Source organism: Periplaneta americana, chromosome 5 (genome assembly GCF_040183065.1).
Source record: "Periplaneta americana isolate PAMFEO1 chromosome 5, P.americana_PAMFEO1_priV1, whole genome shotgun sequence".
Classification (NCBI taxonomy): Eukaryota; Metazoa; Arthropoda; class Insecta; order Blattodea; family Blattidae; genus Periplaneta; species Periplaneta americana.
The window spans coordinates 151,065,108-151,089,467 of NC_091121.1; the positions used below are offsets into that span (position 1 = coordinate 151,065,108).

The 24,360-nt window shown below is 35.0% G+C and overlaps 1 protein-coding gene across 1 annotated transcript in view; it reads left to right on the forward strand.

Annotated features, from left to right (window-relative positions):
• Positions 1-24,360, forward strand: part of LOC138700214 (ras-GEF domain-containing family member 1B-A) — a 760,608-nt gene that overhangs the window by 428,192 nt on the left and 308,056 nt on the right. Inside the window, exon 2 of the mRNA XM_069826665.1 lies at positions 6,529-6,648. The gene's annotated coding sequence lies outside the window, so the exon portion shown is untranslated. The remainder of the gene's footprint in view (positions 1-6,528; positions 6,649-24,360) is intronic.

Consider the following 24,360-nt stretch of genomic DNA (forward strand, 5'->3'; position numbering starts at 1 on the left):
GTTTATAATTCCTATAATACAATGACGATGTCGGTCTGCTACTTGAATTGGTTAAGACTCCGAACGAATAGTTATCCCGTTGTAATTTGATATTGCGTCAGGTAGCAGTATTAACAAAACAGCAGCGATAATTGGCAGCCCTGCTCGTCATTATATTGCATTACAAAGCCCCCGCGCACGTTTAATCCCGGGACGACGCAGTTTAATTACATCGAGTGGGGCCATTTAATGCGAGATTAATAAATACTTGCTGAGTAAGCCGGAAGAGACTCCGTGTTGTCAGGATATTTTCATCGCGAGCTGGGAGTGATGATGCGTCACCACTGATATGATCTGCGTCATATTTAATCAAGACTGCCAACATGGCTCCTCCGCGCAGACTTTTTGAAATGGAGCGCTGCTCGAGATTTTTTTTTATACTCTCGAATTCCATTTCAGTCACATGTTATCATCATTAGTAACAGAAATAATTAAGATAAACATAATAATATAGGTAAAGTTCAGGAATACAGTAGAACTTGGTTATAGCGACCTCGTTTTATGCGACACCTCGCCTGTAACGTCAAATATTCTGTGGTCCCAACTAATTCCCCATACGACATATTCTAAAGCTGCAATTCAGGGAATATGTTCAAATGCTACAAAAAAGTCAACAAAAATAGGAGAATGCTACAAAATGTTAACACAACTCCAAAAAGTTAATAAGATTGTCCATCTCCAATGGATTCCAGCACACTGTGAAGTCATGGGAAATGAAACCGCAGACACACTTGCCTAGAAAGGCACAACAATAAAACAAAAATCTAAACTTAATTTCTCATATTCCTCAATAAAACGCTTGATCACTACAAAATTTTCTCATTCATACCTACAAGGGACATCACTTTATTTTTACCAACATTTTTAACATGAACCTGGCTATACTCGGAAACATTGTTGCCCCCTTCCATTACAGGAGTTTGATGTTACTAGTGCAATATGTAAACAAATCATTTTACTAGGTATAGGAGGAGAGAAAAGTAGTGTATCCATTTATGTTGTAGGGAAATACGATATTACGATTTTCAGTTTGATCATCACTTTTACGGAATTTATCAAAATACAGTAGAGTAGTAACATTTTTTTTTTCAAAAACTCAACTTTTCAGGGGGCTATGTTCGTTATGTAATGTCTACTTTATTTAGCATATTAATTATTGATGTTAACATACAATATAGAGAGTGCATTTAAATTGAGGGGGTCATAAGTAAAGGGCTGTAAGTGCACTTAAGTTACTTTTGAGAAAATTGGGTTTAAATATTTAAACTTTCGTAAAATCGGTGAAATTTTTATTTAAATTTTAATGTATGATGCGATTAAAATATCCCTTTGCCAGTAAAATTTTAGATACTTTAGCTTACACTGGATGCACTTAACTCATGTTATTACAAATGTCACTAGCATTCCTTTGCTTCTAGCCACCTCAATTCAAAAAAGCTAATCTGAATTTTTAAACAAGTTGCTGAAAATGGTTGCCGTTCATTACAATGCAGGCTTCAATTCAGTACGCATATTATTAAAAACATTTTATTTATTTATTTATTTATTTATATTTAAATATACAGAATAAAGAATATAATTACAAAACAAACAAGAGAAATAGAAATAAAATAATACAAGCAATATAAAAAGGAGATACAGTAGTATTAACAAAATTTGAGACCGAATGAGCAGCGCTCGTGCTCGGTCGCAGTTCAGATATAAAGCATATATTTTGAAGCATATTCTCTGAATTTGAATTTATCGTTTCTTGAATATAATTTTTAGTACGATATTATTAATATAGGTTCTTTCTTCTATAGAAAACGCAATCATATTTATGAAACACACTATACACTGCAGTGTTTACTTCACTGCTTGAAGACTTCGAATGCAACAGCGGCCGTAAGTTTGTGTGTCTGACGGGAGCAAGGACATTAATGAAGGGGTGAGAGTGAAGTACATTCAGAAATGCAGGTACAATAAAAATGCAAGTAAAAATAAAATGATGTCTCTGTAGAATTAAATGCTAAAGAGAAAAAATGGATTACACTACTTTCCAACCCAGATATAATCCCCCAGAGACCAAGGAAAACAGCAGTTGCAGCCTTCAGACTATTGACAAATCATGACTGTCTAGCAAGTCATCTCTACAGAATAGGTATCTCTGCTTCGCCCATATGTGTCCTGTGTAACGATCCAGCAGAAATGAATGAAGACCACTTGAAGACCTGTGACGCATTAAGATCAGAAGAAACTACAGTTCAAAAGTATTGGAAAACACGACTGCTAATGGCTTCATTGCCAAATGCAAGGCACTAGACGACAACAACAACAACAACAACAACAACAACAACAACAACAACAACAACGTATGCTTTCCTACCTTGCTTAATACGAAAAACGTATATGCGTCTACCTCGCATATAACGTCATTTTAAACCTCAGTTTGGAATCAGATTTTCTAAGAATCAAAGTATTTTAAGAAATATTTTGTTGAAATCTGACCCTGACAAATTCTTTACAGTCTTCTTCTGTCATAGACCTCTGGAATGCAGGCGGATTCCTCACCCCATTGTAACCTGCCCGAATTCATGCGGTATTAGATCAGTTTCGACAGGAAGTTTTCACTAAGTGCACGCATTTTAACGCAGTATTGCCACTAAAAGAAGTGAGTGACGCTTTAGAAGTCATTAGAATTATGAACGTGTTCTATGAAGGTAGGGAAGGGAGCAGTGAAATTGCAACTGAAATTATGAACATAGAACGTAATTTAGCCCTAGAAAGTGTGTATTGGGCAGGTAGAAGACAACAGAGTAAAATGACTGGTTACTTCACTTCTAAGTAAAGTAGTTTGGTGAGTACTGAACAAACTGTTTTAATACAGAATACTATATTTATAATTCTAGGCCTACGTGTATTTTATTTTTAATCATTGTAGGCTTAAAAGTCAATAGGATAAATCTAAAATAAGTCTAATTAAGTTTGTTATTTTTCATTTTCCACCTCACTAGATTGATAATGTGAATCTCGGTTACTACGACACTCGTTTATAACAACATAATTTTTAAGGTCCCTTGGATGTCGTTATAACCACGTTCTACTGTATAATTATTGGCTTGCACGTACTATCAATTGATCCTTCTTTTAAGGGAAGAGGAACGCCATTGGTGTGCAAAAATTTAGTGAAATTCATTTTTTTTTTAATCTTAGTTAGCATAAAAGGAAACAAATGACAGATCCAAAACCTACATAACACATAAACAAAATACACCCAAAGCTACACAACACATTAGAAATTGAAAACAACAAATCCATAAATTTTCTAGGCATAACAGTAACAAAAGTAGACAACAAACACACATTCAAAGTATACAGAAAACCCACAACAACAACAACACACATACACAACACATCCAACCACCCAACACAAACAAGCTGCATTCCGGACAATGGTACACAGACTACTGGACATACCAATGAACCAGCAGGATTACAACGAAGAGCTAAACACAATCAAATACATAGCACAAGAAAACGGATACAACCCTAACATAACAGACAACATAATACGTAAGACAAAACATAATCACAAAAAACATAAGAATCAACACAAACACAAGAACACAAAAAATATATCACACTAACATACGAAAACAAAAACACACACAAAATTGCAACCTCATTCAAGAAATTAAACTACAACATCGCATACAGAACAAATAACACTCTACAAAAACATCTCAACACACAAATAACACAAACAAACAAATACAACCACACAAGCGTATACAAACTCAGATGTAACACCTGCAACTATTACTACATAGTACAGATAGGCAGATCGTTTCAAACACGTTACAGAGAACACATCACAGCCATAACAAAATTACAAAACACTTCCACATATGCAGAACACGTCACAAATGCTAACCACACCCACAGAGACATCAACACAGACATGGAAATTCTGCACATCCAACAAAAAAGCCAGAAACTGAACACACTAGAACAATATGAAATATACAGACACACGAAAACACACCCCAACGAAATTCCCAACATACAACTCAATTTCAGAGCGCACACATTCTTTGACTCTAAATTATACCACACGAACACACCCTCACAGGAAACAAAACAAGAGCCACCAAGACCAACAACGACCAGTTCTGAGGATGACCCATAAATAGGTCGAAACATGTAAACAATGTACGTTAGAATTTAACACAAGAAAGTCTTATCATACATATTCCGAACCCAATACCATAAAAGCTAAAAGAACAAAACTTCTCGTACTTAATATAACATTGGGCCTAAAAAAGGCACAAAATTTAAATGGTTATATCCCAGTAGCTAATCATTTCACTTGAAAGTTTATTTCACAGGCAAATTTCACAGTCCTTGTAGACTGGGAAAGTACTGTAATTTTTAATTTGTACCATTTATTAAACATTATTTTTTAATTTTTTGTAAGGCAGTGCAAAATCGATCGTTTATGCCGAACAAAGCATTATGGTCTTACGAGTTCAGCAGGCCAAGCCGTTTGTTGTGCTATCATCATTTGTTTTCTTCCGTTTTGAGTTCTCATTTTGTGAATAATGGGTCGCTTAACGAGCGAAGACAAGATTTTCATTAAACATTTGCACCAATATGATAATTTATCTGCCCGTCAAATTGTAAGGAACTAGGCTCAGCGAGAATGGTCTGTTTCAAGTGTACAACGATTGATTAGCAAGATACGGACATGATATCCCTCCTGAGAGATTATTGCGTGAAAGATCGCATTTCTCAGATTCTCTGGTGGTTTCCGCTGGAGTTTCAAACGAGATCTATGGACTATTTTGTATGGAGTGAACTACAAAAAGCAGTATACTACAAAATAAGAATTCGTAATATTGAACATTTAAGACAACGCCTTCTTGAATGTTGGGTCCGGCTAGATCAAAGACAGATATCCAGTGCTATTGGACAATGGAGAAGACGCCTACAAATGGTTGTGCGGGCAAATGGCGGTCACATAGAACATCATTTTTAATTTTGATTATTTGAAAGATCATTAACTATTATTAATTTTACCAACATTCAGTTTCTGCATTTTTAAGTAATAAATTGTCTTCAAAAACCACATTTTTCGCATCATTGTGTATTGACATCCCATAAGATTTTAATTGATCCTCAAAAAATATAATAAAAAGTCCTGCCCATCTTTAAAGTCTACTCTTTCCAACAGTTTATTCATTATAAATTAATGTTATGTATTTTCGAAAATAGAGTAGGCCTATTTTTAATTTTGTGTCTTTTTTGCCCTTTATAAAACTCTATCGAGAATATTAAAATAGCTAATAATTACCTGTAAAAATAATATCAAATTTGTATATCTTTTATAACCGTAAAATATTTACATAATAAAATATATAATTAATTAAATTTCTGCATGATTCTTGTATGGAATATTTAAAGACCTACCTCAACAACATAGTCTAGGATCTTTTGTGCGAGATCGTGCGTATTTGCTTGTTTTCCGCACAGAACCAATACGCGGTAAGTGTGAAATACCACATTCAGTATTCCCAACGTAACACACATAACAATTTCCCTCTTCTTACCGCTTAAGCGCGACATTCATTTTACTGCTTTAGGCTTTTAACATATTATTTTTAGAGACGTTTAACATAGTAATAATTAAAAATTGGAAACTTACCACTGCAATTTCATCTAAATTGCAATGTTAATTATTGTTTTTAAATATTTGCAAAAATTATTGCATTCCTGATACAAGTAACATTAAGGAAGCCGTGAAAAAATCAAGAAGATTCCAGATGCCGATGTTATTACTGCAATATGTTATATAAATAATATTGTTAAAATATTAAAATGAAAAATAAATCATTACATAACCTTACCGTTTGTTTTAAGTTCGCATTTATAGACTGGGGGGAAAAAAGCAGACGTATATCACGGCCTGCTGGAGTATAGTAAACAGAGAAAACATTTTATAGCAACAATGTTGAAGAAAGATATTTTGGTTTTCCGAAGTTGCCGTCATTAAACGGAAACCAACATGGAGATTTCATTGCAACTAATTAGAAATTCGTCTTTCAGGTATGTAATAAACGATCTTCGCACAAAATAATGTACGATACACGAGCGGTATGTTTGTTTTCATGTTCTCGGAAATTAAAAAAGCTCAACTACGTTTCGCTTTTTCAATCTTTTCCTCGACCATGAAAACGTCAACATACCGCTCTTGTAACGTATATTACTATTACCTATTCCTCCAAGAAATATTTTTTTTCTTAATCGTTACCTTTAGTATTAAATTTTCTAAAAAATTTTATAAGAAAATATAAATTTCTTGACATATATTAGTAAGTCGATTGCAAACACCTAAACCTTACGGTCCTCTGTCTATATTTTCAGGCTGCAAGTTTAATTTGTAAACTTCGTTTCAGATGTGAAATAAATATGGATGCAGTTCCTACAATGGGGCGCTTTCCTTTGTTACAGAGTCTGCCACAGACGCCACAGTCTGGGAAGAGTTTCAGCGCCCTGTTGAACGGTGGCGCCCCTGGCGAGCATAGTTCCAGCGTCGAGTCTGTACCAGAATCCGGCTCAGACCCCGATAATGTGAGTAACGCTCAACAAATAATGAACTACTATTCCTTAAACATAGGCTTATTCTCTATCATAAACAACAGTATAACGACTCTTGAGTATTCAAAATAAGAATCGTACACTACATAGGAATAACGAAGTCCGTTGGTTATAGAAAGGAATTTTTATCGATTATTGAAATCGTTTTGTGTTGTTGCTAAGGCAATAAATGTTGTCTAGATTCTGTGTCATGAAGTTTGTACACTAATTCTAATGTTATTTACAAACAGATTTCGAAGTATTACTAGGTTCTTTGTAGATACCGTTATAATATGTGCTAAAAATGTTGAATTCAATTGTAATTTTATTCTCGCTTCGATTCGATTGTCGATCTTGGATTATGGAGTCACCCCTGTCTTCTGATTGGCTGAATTTCTGTTATTATTATTCATTTTGCTTATACACTTTTAACACTTTATATTACATACAAATATACTTAACTAGTGGCTTGTGCAGCAAATGCTGCAAACTAAGTTCATTAGACGTTCAAATAAAAATTATTCAGATTTATTTTCAATGAAGAATGCCAGACATTCTGAAAGTTATTTGCTTCAATAATAATGAAACATACCCCCTCTGAATGTTTTTTTATGCCAAATACATTTTTTCTTGAACCCATACACCTTTAGTTTTTTAGTCTGAACGCGGAAACGCAAGTAACAATGTCAGGACGATCAGTGGGTTTTTCATGTGGGAGTAAATCAATAGCTATTTCAGGTCATTGTGGATTGTAGATGAAAGTTAAAAAAAAGTCAGGTTTACTATCCTTTCGAACAATAGACATATCATCTTGGTATAGCTGCTGCATGTTTCGTGAACTACCTTGAAATGTAGAGGTTAAAATCATTTTATCCTGCTAAGAGATCTTGCTGAAATGATAGGGAGACTACAAAATTTTGTAGGCTTCTATTTTATCAGTAATTAATACCTTTTGGTCTTTCCTTAGGAACTGTAATTTTTGCGCTCTCTCGAGCCAATACTGAAGAGAATCACGCATATAAATATCTACAACACACCACCATTAAATACATGAAAAAGACCCAACCCCACTTGATTAATAACTATAAAAATATTTTATTTTTTATAACAATATTATCTTACGTATGTTTTATACTTTTCAGTAACATATACTATATATACTAGGCCTACTTTTTAACTTTGCTCTAGAGTATGTCATTAGGAAAGTCCAGGATAACACAGAGGGTTTAGAATTGAACGGGTTACATCAGCTGCTTGTCTATGCGGATGACGTGAATATGTTAGGAGAAAATCCACAAACGATTAGGGAAAATACGGGAATATTACTTGAAGCAAGTAAAGAAATAGATTTGGAAGTAAACCCCGAAAAGACAAAGTATATGATTATGTCTCGTGACCAGAATATTCTACGAAATGGAAATATAAAAATTGGAAATTTATCTTTTGAAGAGGTTAAAAAATTCAAATACCTGGGAGCAACAGTAACAAATATAAATGATACTCGGGAGGAAATTAAACACAGAATAAATATGGGAAATGCGTGTAATTATTCGGTTGAGAAGCTTTTATCATCCAGTCTGTTGTCAAAAAATCTGAAAGTTAGAATTTATAAAACAGTTATATTACCGGTTGTTCTATATGGTTGTGAAACTTGAACTCTCACTTTGAGAGAGGAACATAGGTTAAGAATGTTTGAGAATAAGGTGCTTCGGAAAATATTTGGGGCTAAGAGGGATGAAGTTACAGGAGAATGGAGAAAGTTACACAACACAGAACTGCACGCATTGTATTCTTCACCTGACATAATTGGGAACATTAAATCCAGACGTTTGAGATGGGCAGGGCATGTAGTACGTATGGGCGATTCCTGTAATGCATATAGAGTGTTAGTTGGAAGACCGGAGGGAAAAAGACCTTTAGGGAGGCTGAGACGTAGATGGGAGGATGATATTAAAATGTATTTGAGGGAGGTGGGATATGATGATGGAGACTGGATTAATCTTGCTCAGGATAGGGACCGATGACGGGCTTATGTGAGTGCGGCAATGAATCTCCGGGTTCCTTAAAAGCCAGTAAGTAAGTAAGTAAGTAGCCTAAGTATTTTTCCTCCTGTGGCCATACTCTTCGTCTTATTTGTATTTATCTTCATCCCATACTGCTCACAGCTATGATTCAGCTCCAGTAGCATATCCCTTTGTATCATCTCGTCTTCGGCTGACAACGCCATATCATCAGCAAATCTTAAGCACTTTATTCTTCTTCCTCTTACTATCACTATTCCCATGTTCTGAAAACAGTTATTTGCTGAATCCTCCAAGTATATGTTGATCAGTGTAGATCAGCCGTGGCGAGAACGTGACTCGCGAGACATTGTGGCTCGCAGTGATAGCTGTGCACTTCGCTTGCTTCTAACCTCCATCATCCCCCACCCTCTCACTCACTGGAGTCAAACTCCGTTCCATTTGTATTTGTCTCTGACCTGCGAGTGGCATATGTCTCTCTCGAAACCATGTACGAAAGTTCCAAGTAGGATGGGAGGACGCATTTTTTTACTGTCAATATGATGAGAATATTATATGTATGATTTGTTCACAAGTATTACGAGGAAAACGGTTGTATAACATAAAACGGCATTATACTACATGTTACTGATAAAACATTAAAAGGTAAAGTGTTATTGTTATCATCATCATCATCATCATCATCATCATCATCATCTCTGTACGTCGACCCTTTTTCAGCAGATGTACGAATAATGCGGTTAGCTCTTCAATTTGAACTCACTGATTTACTACGTGATGTCAAATGAAAGCTAGATGTAAAAACTTGACAAATGTTGAACTTTCAAATCTTTGCCAAAAAATAAATATCGGAAGCTTCGTTCTTTCGCTTGCTCTGTTGAAGCCATGTTCGCTACAACTTATGTTTGTGAAAAATTATTTTCAACAATTAAAAAAGTAAAAACCAATTTTAGATCACGACTGACAGACAAATACCTTCGTGATCAACTACGACTGGCAGTAAGTGACATCATTCCTGATTTTGAAACTCTGTCGCAGAAACATTCTGAAGACAGTTAATTTTAGGTTGTGATAATGCGTCCTATGTTTCATTCTTCATTTCTTTCTTCGTTACACGTACTAAACATTAGTTTGTAGCCTTGCAAGGAAAATGAAAAACCGTTATGTCAGACAGTTGCTTCAGTTCCCCTTCGGGTGTCCGCCTCCCTCCTAGGTGCTATGCACGTTGCAGCTTACACAGTGGCTCGGCGCACGATTACATTTTCGCTGCAACTGGTGTAAGTGATAAAGGGCATCCTTGACGTAAGTTAATGATAACTATATTATCATCCCTATTTTTAATTCTGTAACATAAATTAGTGCAAAGGCGCCTTTCAGTATCAGTTGGAATGCCATGTTGGGTCACAGCGCAGAGCAAATCGTTGACCGCTGGGTATAATGCATGGGGACAATGTTGCAACCCCCGCAGAATTATTGCCAGTCTTGGGGTGGGCAGCCGCTATAAATTAAAAGCGCGTATACTCGTAATGGGAGGAACCTCCCTCAGGCTGCAGACGACAAGGCTCTCGCATTCCTTTACCCCGCACAATAAATATTGCACTATCTCTTGAGTCTGAGAGCAATTTGTGGGTCCCAAGCGTCCCCGGGATCGCGCTTCAAAGCTCGTTCCAACCCCCGCCGCAGAAGCGGATACATGTGGCAACAAAGCTCAGAGAGGGCACGTCTATATCTGTGTGTACCAAGGGACGGACGAAAGTCTTCTTGTATTAAGACTATCTATGGTTAATCTTTACTAGTGCGACATCTAGAAGGTGCAGGTAGAAAAATTAGAAACCTCGAGGACGGTTTTTAGTCCCAGGGATACGGGAGGGATTATTTAAAGATGTCCTTAACGGTCACCAGATGAGACTAACCAGGGAAATCAATGGGCTACCACTTTGGCAGCCTTCGTCTTTAACGGACATTCAATCGACGAGACAGAAAGTGGTTTTCGTTGGTGGTCTCGCTCCTTCGATATAGGAGAAAGTCTACTTATACAAGATGCGGGACAATTCCCTGTAATCGGCAAGCATCATATTTAGATAGAGTATGAAATTCAAGGAATATTATGAACAGTAAAAAATCGATCATACCGGAAAAGGTATTTAAGAGTTGTTAATTCAGTATAAAAAAGTGAATCTAATATGCTAATATAGACGACGTATCATATTGTAAATAAATAAATAAATAAATAAATAAATAAATAACGATGTATCTAAGTAAGTAAATAGATATATGCATTTCTGGATTCGCCCATACGTGCTACATGTCCTGCCCATCTCAAACGCCTGGATTTAATGTTCCTAATTATGTCAGGTGAAGAATACAATGCGTGCAGTTCTGTGTTGTGTAACTTTCTCCATTCTCCTGTAACTTCATCTCTCCTATTCACAAATATTTTCCTAAGCACCTTATTCTCAAACACCCTTAACCTCTGATCCTCTCTCATATTTTTTTTAACATTAGAAAATATTGAATGCAAAAGACTTTCCTTGGTTTTGTTTATGATTAAGTTTCTGTGGTTAAATAGACGAATTAATGTCTTCAGATCATGTGTCTGGACTATAATATTTATTTTGAGTTTCTGAATGTATAAGAATTTCTATACCTCGTTTGAGGAATGGAAGCACTGTAATGTTTCTTTTGTAACAGCCTGTACTCATGTGTTAGAAGTCTGCAGCGGCCATCTACTGAATTAGGTGTTAGTGAAAAAAAAAAACACCATAGTCCCATGTTAAAAAGAGTGAAAATTTTCAGTAGTTTTCATAAAACAACCATAGTCAAAAGATTTTTTTGTGAAAATAGCCATTTTCCAGGAAGATGGTACAATGGTAGCATTTACAAATAATATCCCATTCATAAACAAAAGCAAGAAAAGTATTTTGAATTCAATATTTTGTAATGTTAATAGAAAAAAAGAGTTCAGACAAATTTCGGGAGGGATGGCAGTGCTCCCACATACCCTCCCATAACTCTTCCTATGGTTAAGCCCTATTATAATTTGTAGTAGACCTATAGTTGAAGTCCTACACAACTCGGTCCGAAACATCGTGGATGTAACACTATAAGAAACATGCACCTTAAAAATACTTTTATTCAGTAATCATATTCCGATATACTGTACCACGGTCAAGCTATAATAGGGGAGTAAATAAATGATATCCCCGTAATCTCGTTAGGGTAGAGTAGCATAAATCGCACCGCTTCCTAAATCGCACCACTCCTAGTTTAAAACAAGTTACTGTAGTAGTGTAGCATCTAGTGGTATTGTTACAATCTGCCATATGAACTTCCATCATGTCACTTGATTTCTGCCACTTCTTTGTGTCAGCAGCGTGGTGATAGTGTATCTAATATAATCGCTCAGGTGGATGTATATTTAGCTGACATTTTGTAACTAAATAACGGATTTGTATGCAAAGGAATCCATAATCTCACGATGTTATTCGTTTAAAGAGGTATTAAAGAACATTTAACTTAGTAGGATGTGGTGATTACAGGCTAGAATGAAGGAAATAATAACTTATGTCGTAGTTTCTCAATTCGCACTACTTTGTAGGTGCCTAATTCGCACCGGTGCGATATGAGCAACTGTAGCAATTCTAACCTACAAAAGAAGGCCTCAAATATTTTAACTGAACTAGGAATGCATCAGGTGGGTGCAATATCAAGTGGTGAGAAGGGCGTTAATACAATAAGTGTGTGTTGTACAAGCGCACCAGGTATTCTGTGTCATCTGTGATAATTTTTAAACGTCAAACAGTGCATCCTTCATTATCAGCTGGTGCTCCTCCAAGATCGTTATTTGTTTGCTCTGAGTCAGGTTACAACAGCAGTGAACTATTTGTCGAATAGCTCAAACATTTTATTTGCCACTCAAACCTGCCATAGAAAAAAGTGCTGCTTCTGTATGTCCATTCCAAAAATTTAGAAGCTAGATTATCTCGGGAAAATGGTGTGCTCCTGTTTCAGCTTCCTCGTCATAATACTCATAGCCCCAGCCTTTAGATGTTTCTATCTTCAAACCATTTCAGACAGCTATATCATGAAGCAGTTCTTAGGTGGCTTCGAGGTAATCGTGGAGAAAAGGTGACGCAGTTTACAGTCTGAACTGCCTGGTGAAGCACATGGCAAATGTATAACAATAAAAAACGCATTCAGAAAGTTTAAATGTTACGTAATTTACGCTCTGTTTTTTCAATTTCATTTGAAGATGCGTTACTCTCTTTCATTAATTTCAGTAAACTTGTAATTTGAATTTATTACATTATTCATTCAAATACTGTTCAATATGTTCAATATTAAGAGCTTTCCTTCATCCTGTTCCCTGCAGATAAAGAGGTGCGATTTAAGAAACCGCAGGTGCTATTTAGGAAACTAGTTGCCTAAATGGCACCGCTGACAAGTGTTTCGAAAATGTCATTTTAATAAAAAAATATTAAATCAAATTCAAGGATTCTTTTTTACATGAAAGGTAAATGTTCTGGGAATGTATCTCTTTAAAGGAATGCCGAAAATAAAAACTGTATTGTTGAATAAAAATTATAAATGCTAAAGTGGTGCGATATACTGGGTGTTTATTTCAAAGTGTGTCACGACGTCACTGTTGTTGGGTCACCGATTTGAAGCGAGTTTCAGCTTATATGTCAGAGAAGTTGCCTATTATTTAAGGCGTTCTTCAATCTGAACTTGAGAACGTGTACGGTATAACTTGAACATCGTAGCAACAGATGGCGGTCTGTACGGTCTGTGTGCTACCATAACCTCTTTCTAACTGTGTTTTGCGCCGGCAAGTCGTACGCAGGGTATTTGTTATCATCGGTTGCGTACGGCAACATTCCAAAACACAAATCAAATGCTCCGTGTCCATGTTGACCGTCGAAGTTAATGTCAACAAATACGTAAGTAATCGTCTTAACCCTCTCCCCATATCCCGACAGTACATATTTCCAAACAGTTCACATTCTTGCCACTACTGGCGTTACCGTACGTATCGGTAAGTAATCTTCAGAATGAACGCCGTACTTGCTAGGCAACTTCTCTCGCATTTAGGTAATACGCCTTTGCGGAAGTGTAGGAAGATTGAATTCTCTAGGCTCATCGGCTAGCCACATGACGGCATACAGCGAGCCATGACACATTTTGAACTGAACACCCAGTAGGCAACCTTACCCTACTATCGGGATTCTAAGGTTTGCTTTGCCCCCACAAGGAAACGGTTCTCTCTCCGCCTATGATCACAAGAAATCAGAAGAAAAACACACTTTTCCTATAAACGGACTGTGAAGAATTAACAAAACAAAATCTTAAATCCATACAAATAAATCTTCCTTTTACAGAACCATCCAATAAAGATACAGTAAATTAATTGATTAATTTTTAAGGGCTTTTCCATTATGTTCCTTATTGTGTTTCGGAGGCACGTAGCTTATTGTAATCCTGAAAGCAGGCTGTTCCTCTTTGTAATAAACTCACCTCTCCGATATAAAACAGTATTTACTGCAGCCATACAGAAGGCTCAATTAATTACCTGAGATCCATTAAACACTGCGGAAAAACAACGGAAAGCTCTCGAACGAGGCGTTATTAGCGTTTAAGTATCTCGCCATTCGCGCCTGCCTGTTGAAGCCAAGTTATGTAGCTGGAGAATTTATGGGCCGCGGCCCGCGACGAGGTGATACCCCAAGACTTCGACGCAGTTGTGCATAAGCCGGGACTTAACGTGCTGCTTCACGAGTGCAGGTGAAGTCTGCATGCACTGGGGCAGCGAAAATAACGTGACGTAATTCTTGGTGCTTATTCCTGGGCACTTCCTCGGAGATCATGTTAGGAATACCAGGAAAACATTAAACTAATTTAACGTATGCAATAAAATTGAGCCATACTGTGAACTTGAAGGCCCTCTCTCATGTATTTAAAAATATAGCAGGCTTTAAGCCACAGTCGTATTTCTCCCATTTTGCTACTCGACTTCTAAAAATGCGACAACCACATTGGACTTCAGAAACGAAGATGTTAAAGGAGAAAATGAAATCAGAGTTGTGTTTGAACTAATCTGAATTTAAGGGAACTGGGTAGTGATACTGTGCGATTAAAAAATTTCAATACAAAAGTTTAGTTGAATATTTCTAGGCTTCTAGTGCTCAGAATGGAATGAAAATTTTCAGGTTTATGCAATCAATCATTCTGAATTCAGGGGTATAAAAGACAACTAATTAGCTTCGTATCCAAGTGCAAAAGAAAGGCCCTAACTGATAACCTGTTTTCCAACTTTGCTAGCTGTACCTCATTCTTCAGGTGCACATTACTTGCTGCTATCTTCACTCATATACCTTGTATTTTTTAAAGTTATCCAGTATTGTGTATTGTAAATTTCAAAGCAAAATTTAGTTAAATATTTCACCCCTAGTGAAACAGAAAAAAATATTGATTTTTGTTTAAAATTTTTTACAATTTTTTCAATGCATATACATTTTTTTCTCGTGTTATGTGTGGGACATTCTTAAAACCGTAGGTCTACAATGTAGAAGACAGGCTGCAGAAAACAATGTAAAAATTTCATGTAAATTGATTCAGTAATTTCAGAGAAAAATGCACTTAAGTTTGAAAATGTCAACTTCTGGAAAACTGTATAAAAAAAAGAGTGTATGAATTACATGCACCGCCAAATTTAAAGATGTCATTTAAAAGGTTTATCTGCAGAAATACCCTCCACAATATCTATATTGTTTTAAAGACCAGTTTTGTAATTTATTTTAAAACACAAAATAAAAAATCGGATTTTTGACCCCTAATCACTACCTGGTTCCCTTAAATGAAATTCTAATGGCATAGGCAATGTTCAAAAAAATATTGAGCAATAGATGTTCAGGAATGGGTCTTTCCCGGGGGTAAAAGGCGGTCAGAGCGTGGTGCCGACCACACCACCTCATTCTAGTGCCGAGGTCATGGAAAGCATGGGGATCTACCTCCATGCCCCCCAAGTGCCTTCATGGCATGTTACGGGGATACCTTTACCTTTTAGATGTTCAGGAATGGAGTTCAAAGAGTTGGTGCAATTCATGTAAGTTAAGTGAATAATTTCTTGTAATTGATTTATATAATTCCATCGCATACTGTAAATTGTGAGCGAGGTTTTAGTTGCATGAATCTTGTAAAAACTGGAATTAGAAACCGCCTTTCAGTAAAAGAACTAGCACTCTGCTAACAATAAATCTTGAAGAGCCTACTAGTAAAGAATTTCAATGTTTAGAGTGCCCATAAAATAACGTATTTTAATGTGATGTAAATTCAGCAGTAATTGATTCTAAACATACCTACGTCTAATGATTTTCTTACATTAAGTATAATAGATAATATCTAGAATGTAATAAGATGGATTGAAAGTAATAAAACTCGAAGAAACAAATTACATATCTTTTTGTTTCTGCATATTTTATTAATTTTATCTTTCTGCAGAACTATTTATAATATTTCACAAGATTTTCGCAACTTACACAAATATAATTTTTAATGTGTGCATTTTTGCGACAATTATGTTTTTTCTAGCTTAAACTCTGAAATATAATTGTTTATCTTAAAATGTTAAAGACATTTTAAAGAGAATTCCCTTCAGGAGTAAAATGCTATGGACATTTTCAGTTTATCTTTAAAAATGGCTGAGATAGCGTAAAGGTTGGTAATAATTTGATACTAATAATACGAGGCGCGTCCTGCATGGCGCAGGCGCTAGCGGAACTTCCCGAGTGCTCTCAGTAGCTTCGTTGCATTGGTTGAAGATGGACGTTCTTATTCCAGCTCCCACCGAGTGTGAAGTGCGGTCAGTGATAAAGTTTTTGAATGTACAGGGCATAGCGCCGATTGAAATTGATCGTCGGTTTTATGCGTCAACGTATTAAGGGAATGTTCGTTGACGAGTTTCTGCACAAAACCGGTCCTTCTCTAGCTCAGTAAAATTGTAATAAATTCAAAAAAAGAACTATCATAATATTATTAGTATCAAAATATTACCAACCTTTACCCTATATCGTCCACATCTGTGGAGTAACGGTCAGCGCGTCTGGCCGCGAAACCAGGTGGCCCAGGTTCGAGAACCGGTCGGGGCAAGTTACCTGGTTGAGGTTTTTTCAACCCAATACGAGCAAATGCTGGGTAACTTTCGGTGCTGGACCCCGGACTCATTTCACCGGCATTATCACCTTCATTTCATTCAGACGGTAAATAACCTAGATGTTGATACAGCGTCGTAAAATAACCCAATAAAATAAAAATAAATTTACCCTATATCAATTTTACTCAATTACTGTATCCTAGTATTTTTTTTACAAAATTTGGGTCCCAAATTTTTTAAAGTAATTTTGAACTTAAGTTGTTACAGTAGTGATGTCTACATACAAAAATGAAAATTTCGCATCAATTAGGACAAAAAAAAAATTAGAATCCTCTTCAGATCCAAGGCAGGGTTTAAATATAACACATAATTTAAAGGTAAATATCTTATAAATCCGTACACAGGGCCGTATGGAGATCGCGAAAATTACGACATAATAGCTACAATAGATTTTTACTGATCTTTACGAATTAAGTGATTCTGATTAATAATATCCGGATAAAACAATCGCGACAAATCGCGAAATAGAGTTCTAATAGCAAAATATGAACACATTCGCTAATTATTACTATTGCATCGTTTTATAGAAGAATTTCATATTCTGAGTTTCTTTTCGGATTTTTTTTTTCACTTGAATTTGTTATATATCCAAGTAGGTTTTCTGATTACATTAGTGAAGTCAAAAGACGGAGAATTCAACATTTCACTAATAATTTGAAAGTGTTAATTTGAGGACTGCAAGTCTTTTTTCGTTTTTAATGAATGTGTGTCAAATACAGTTTCAATCCAATAAATATTGTCTATTGGCCAAACCGCACCTTTATCAGAATCCAACGAACCTTTAATGTTAAATATTTGGAAAGTAATATTCATACTGAGTTAATACTTCAATTAAACCGGAATATTGAGAAACCTTACATGTCTAGAAAACTAAACTTTTCAGAAAATACAAAAGAAAATCTCAGGTCCTAGATTTGTGCTCATATTATTTTTTTTAACAATTTAGCTAAAATGAATGTTGATGGGAATATGTGGGGTTTCTCTTCATAATATCATGAGTCTACATGTTTAGAATACGAAATCATATAATAATAATAATAATAATAATAATAATAATAATAATAATAACGATTTATTTTAGCTGGCAGAGTTAAGGCCGTAAGGCCTTCTCTTCCACTCAAACAGCAAAAAGTATACATACATATGTATGAACTTACAAAGAATTCAACAATTTGATTTAGATAAGAGCTACATGTATACAAGAGTTATTTACGAATTAAACAACAAAATGCTATGAACTATTAATTAAACACTGAAATACAAACTACGTAGCAGAATTAAGCTAAAATACATAGAATGTTAATATATCTCAAATAATGTCAGATAATAGAAAGAGATTATTATGAGACAATTTTGAAAATACAGCACAATCAGGATGATGTCTGAAGGAAGGAATAAGAATGTAGACAGTGATATTTTAAGTCAGTATGATTGGAGTGAAATGCTAAGAAGGTTATCTTTTAATCTGTTTTTAAAAGTGTTTATTGTCTTGCAGTTTCGTAAAAAAATGGATATGTGGGGTTTCTCAATATTGTGATTCAATTTCAAAATAATTGTATTTTCCAAAATTTCCATTCATCTCCGCCAAGAGTACAAATCAATCTCCAACAATCTCCGCCGACGCTAATATTAAAAAACACAAATGATAAAATTAATCTCCATAAATACCTGCCCCTGGTAATAGATAAAGAGTTCTTAAAAATGCAGCAAACAAGATGATGATTTCTGTATTACCTAAGCAGTAGAAGCCTTAACTAATGTAAATTGAGTTGAGTGTGGAGCTTGTTTACGTCTCCAGGGCAACAGAGGTTCATGGAAGACCAGGCACAGAATCTGTCGGTGTTATGTAAATTTCTGTATTTTAGATCACTTTATTTTGCCAGCCTTTGAAAACGGAACGAAAAGTACTCGAAAGAGGATTATAAAGTATTCAGAAAACCAGCAGTGAATAATTCTTGGTTCGACTGACGCATAATATCTGAGTTACATGCTGGATGCAAAATTAATGCCTGGAAACATGATACTATCTCAGAACACCGGTACATTACCTTAGGGCAGTCGAGATCTTCACGTGAACGAACCAATATTTTTCTTTTTAGAATTTCTATCTAAGATGCAGAAGTTGCCTGTGAATTTAATACTGTATGCTGTCCACCGCTGTGGAGTAATAGCACGCCTGACCGTGAAACAAGCGGGCCAAGGTTCAAATCCTTACAGGGACAAGTTACCAGGTTGAGGTTTTCCCGAGGTTTTCCCTAACTGTAAGGTGAATGCCAGGTAATCTATGGCGAATCCTCGGCCTCATCTCGCCAAATAACATCTCACTATCACCAAGCTCATCGATGCTAAATAACCTCGTACCCGTAGTTGATACAGCGTCGTTAAATAACCAGCTAAAAAAAAAAGACACATCCCCTGCTCATCTTACTCCAGAATCATTCCGACACCCTATCTCATGGTGAACTACATTCTGTAGATAGAGTCTGATTTTTTTTACAAAAAATTCCTTATAAAATGTAATTTCGCTGTTATTTCGCAGAGACACCTACATTTCGCATTTTGTCAAGGATTAAAAAACGGTGTTAATATAATTAACATGCTTTTGAACATTAAATACTTACTATGACAACACTTCGGCATATTTCGCATTTATCGTCACTGCGAAAATGTATCATCTCTACTGATATCATTCACATAATTATACATCCACGTAAAATTAAGGGTTTCGAAAAATATAGATTCTTTAACAACGAAATGTTTACCTCCACCTATGAATAATTATCACTTAGTAATACATAATATTTCATGTAATGAATTAACAAATAATTATTGTAATTGCCCACATCTAACACCTTCCACACAAGTCAAATATTTAGGAATTATTATAGATCAGCATTTACGTTGGGATAAACAGATTGATTTCATGTGTACAAGTATAAGAAAGACAATTTATAAATTCATAATACTTCGAAATTTTATCGCTATGGAGGCATTGAGAATAATATTTTTAGCTTTAGTACAATCATTAATAGAATATGGTATAATAAATTGGGGTGGAGTAGCATCATCTTTACTTAATCCATTAATTTTGTTACACACAAGATTAATACAAATTTGACTAACCAGAAATATGGATTACCCAACAAATTTAATTTATATAGATTTTAAAGTATTAACTGTTGAAGAAGTTTATATAGTTTTCTAACCTATTACCACAGAAATCAAATAAAACATAAATCTAATCGACATGAATATCGTACTCGAAGACAAAAGTCTACTTTCCCATTAATTGAGCCTAAATGTCATACAAGTGCAGCTCTTAAACATGGTGCTAGTTTCGGCCCAAGACTTTATAATAAAATTACAAACCATTTTCCAAATTTGAAATATTTTAAAATTGAAGGTTTTAAAAAATAAATTTATAAAATTATTCATGATATATAGTATTAACAAATGTGTGTATTTTTTACCTTTTATTTCTGTCGACTATATTCATGTTTTCATTGAATATCACTGGCTTCTGTCTGATTATCAGTTTATATTAAATGTGTTTTTTTTTCTCTCTTTTTCTCTTTTTTTTTCTCTTGTATGTTGTTTACTGGTTTGAATTAAGTTACTTACTGTATTTAGTAAACTGTCCTTGTAAATTTTATGTTATATTATTGGCTAAGGCCACACCGTACACGAGCCTGGCTCTTACAGTAGGGGCTAGAAATATTTTTGTTTTATAATTTTAATTTGTGCTCACTTTGCCTACTAGCTACACCATGTGGATGAGTGGGACATGAATTTACTGAACATATTTTTCAACAGTGATAAAGAAACAACTTATGAATTAACCGAACGGCTCCATTGCTTAACACAAATCTCGCATAATCTTCCCAGAATTTGAATCGCAACCCCTTTGATGAAAAAAGTACCTGACTAAACTAGTCTACTTTAATTATCTCGTGTACATTCCAGGGTTAGCCTCCAGTTACAACTCTTTATTTTGATGCAGGAAAACAAACGAGTTTTTTTTTTTTTGTTCATTACTTTTGCTCACCCAGCTCGCTTTTGTCAGAGTGGATTCATTTACAAATAAAAATGCCTGAGGATCACTGTAGCATCGGCCCAACACCCTGTAATCCCCCAGAGTTCTGAGTTACTTTATAAGGTGTAAAAGTCGTATTTGTTATTTTTATTATGACAAATTACTGAACTTTTCTACTGATTCATCCTGCAGATATCCAAACTGTTAGTACAGCCAACGACCCATGTATACTGTCAAGTAAGTTCATATATCTTTGCTTTCTAGATGCACTTGCAAAGTAAACAGTGTCATTAAAATGACACATATTTTTATCATACATTTTTAGCTAGTTTCTCACGTTCTCATTTACATCCGTGATTACGTTACATAACGGCATTGTTAAATTATAATAGGTCGTCGTAAAACTAGGGTATTCGGTAACTAATGGCAACAGTGCTGTAAATCAGCGCTCCTAGTGGTGACCATTGAAATTTTGTACTTCGTAATAGAGCAGTGATTGTTTCATAAATTTGCAATATTGAAAGTCTCGAAGTAGCCGTATTTTGTACATACAGTGGCTATTTCTGTTTTGTAGTAAACAATACAATTTCTGTCAGATGCGTTTCCAATTCACTGTGGGCTAAAGCAAGGAGATGCACTATCACCTTTAATTTTTAACTTTGCTCTAGAGTATGCCATTAGGAAAGTCCAGGATAACAGAGAGGGTTTGGAATTGAACGGGTTACATCAGCTGCTTGTCTATGCGGATGACGTGAATATGTTAGGAGAAAATCCACAAACGATTAGGGAAAACACGGGAATTTTACTTGAAGCAAGTAAAGAGATAGGTTTGCAAGTAACTTACTTACTTATTTACTGGCTTTTAAGGAACCCGGATGTTCACTGCCGCCCTCACATAAGCCAGCCATTGGTCCCTATCCTGAGCAAGATTAATCCAGTCTCTGTCATCATATCCCACCTCTCTCAAATCCATTTTAATATTATCCTCCCATCTACGTCTCGGCTTACCCAAAGGTCTTTTTCCCCCCGATCTCCCAACTAACACTCTATTGCATTCCCGGATTCGCCCATACGTGCTACATGCCCTGCCCATCTCAGACGTCTGAATTTAATGTTCCTAATTATGTCAGGTGAAGAAAATAATGCATGCAATTCTGTGTTGTGTAACTTTCTCCATTCTCCTGCAACTTCATCCCTCTTAGCCCCAAGTATTTTCCTAAGAACCTTATTCTCAAACACCCTTAACCTATGTTCCTCTCTCAGAGTGAGAGTCCAAGTTTCACAACCATACAGAACAACCGGTAATATAACTGTTTTATAAATTGTAACTTTCAGATTATTTGACAGCAGACTAGATTACAAAAGCTTCTCAGCCGAATAATAACAGGCATTTCCCATATTTATTCTGAGTTTAATTTCCTCCCGAGTGTCATTTATATTTGTTACTGTTACTCCATTTACTATTTAAATTTTTCAACCTCTTCGATAGATAAATCTCCAATTTTTATGTTTCAATTTCGTACAGTATTCCGGTCACGAGACATAATCGTATACAGGGACATCACTTTATTTTTACTTGCATTTTTATTGTACATGCGTTTCTGAATGTACTACTTGACTCCCACCCCTTGCAGTAATATTCTTACTCCTATCAGCCACACAAACTTACGGCCGCGTTGCATTCGAAATCTACTAGCAGTGAAATAAACAGTACAGAGTATAGTGTGTTTCAGAAATATGGTTGCGTTTCCTATAGAAAAAAGAGCTTATATTATTGAAACTTACTTCCAGGACAGGTATTTATGGAGATTAATTTTATAATTTATGTTTTTTTAATATTGGTGTCGGAGGAGATTGTTGGAGATTGATTTGAACTCTTGGTGGATATTAATGGAAAATTTGGAAAATACAATTATTTTGAAACTGGAGTATTAACTCAGTATGAATATTACATTCCAAATAATTAACATTAAAGGTTCGTTGGATTCTGGTAAAGGTGCGGTATGGCCAATAGACAATATTTGTTGGATTGAGACTATATTTAACACACATTAATTAAAAACGAAAAAAAAATTGAAACCCTCAAATTAACACTTTCAAATTATTAGTGAAATGTTGAATTCCCCGTCTTTAGAGTTCACTAATGTAATCAGAACATCTGTAATACCATATAATGTAGCCTACTTGAATGTATAACAAATTCAAATGAAAAAAAAATCCGAAAAAATTCAGAATATGAAATTCGCTATAATACGACGCAATACTAATAATTCGCGAATGTGTTCATATTTAGCTATTAGAATTATATTTCGCGATTTGTCGTGATTATTTTATCCGCATATTATTAACCAGAACCACTTAATTAGTAAAGATTATTAAAAATATATTGTAGGCTATATCTATTAAGTCGTGATTTTCGCGATCTCCATAAACACCTGGCCCAGCTTATTTCGCACAGGTACGGCGTGTAGCATGACTGAATAACTTTATCTGTGTGGACTGAACAGAAGTGAAGATTAAGAGTTACCGAAAGTACGGTAATATGCTGAATAAAGTATCCATTATTTAATGAATACAACCGCCTGAAGAGTTGAGTTTGTGAAAAAAAAACTGTTACTACTCTACTCTATTGTAATAAACAAACTGAAAATCGTAATATCGTATTTCCCTGAAACATAGCTAAATGGATACACTACTTTTCTCTCTTCCTATTGCTACTAAAATGATTTGTTTACATATTGCACTAGTAACACCAGACTCCTGTAATGGAAGGGGGTAACAGTGTTTCCGAGTATAGCCAGGTTAATGTTAAAAGTGTTGGTAAAAATAAAGTGATGTCCCTGTACTTCGTCTTTAGAAGTCAAATAATTAAATAAATACATAAATAGATAAATAATAAAAATAAATAAAACAAAAATAAACAAACAAGTAAATAATAAATCAATTAATTCATTAAAATAAATAAATAACTAATAAATTAGTACATTAATGAATAAATAAATTAGTACATAAATAAATACATTATTAAATAAATGAATAAATACTTAAGTAAACAATTAAATAAATAATTCAATAAATAATTCAGTTTTGTTGAAAAGCTCTTACTTAATTTTAATTTAGGCGGTTAAAGGAAGGAATGTAAGTGACATTTCAATAAAAAAAAATATTGAAGTGCGTCCAGGATATACTAAAACATTTAAAATTTCAGTTGTAAAGGGATATATATTTTAACCACATCACACATTAACTTTTAAAATTGAAACTTCACGGAATTTACGAAAGCTTAGTAACTTTTAATCACATTTTCTCGAAAGTAAGTAAAGTGCACTTATTTGCTTCAGACCGCCTGAATTGCAGTTAGGTTTATATGTTACTGTTGAAGAACTCTGTATATAGGCCTGTATATACCATAGAATTTAGGTAAATTCAATTATTTCAAAGTT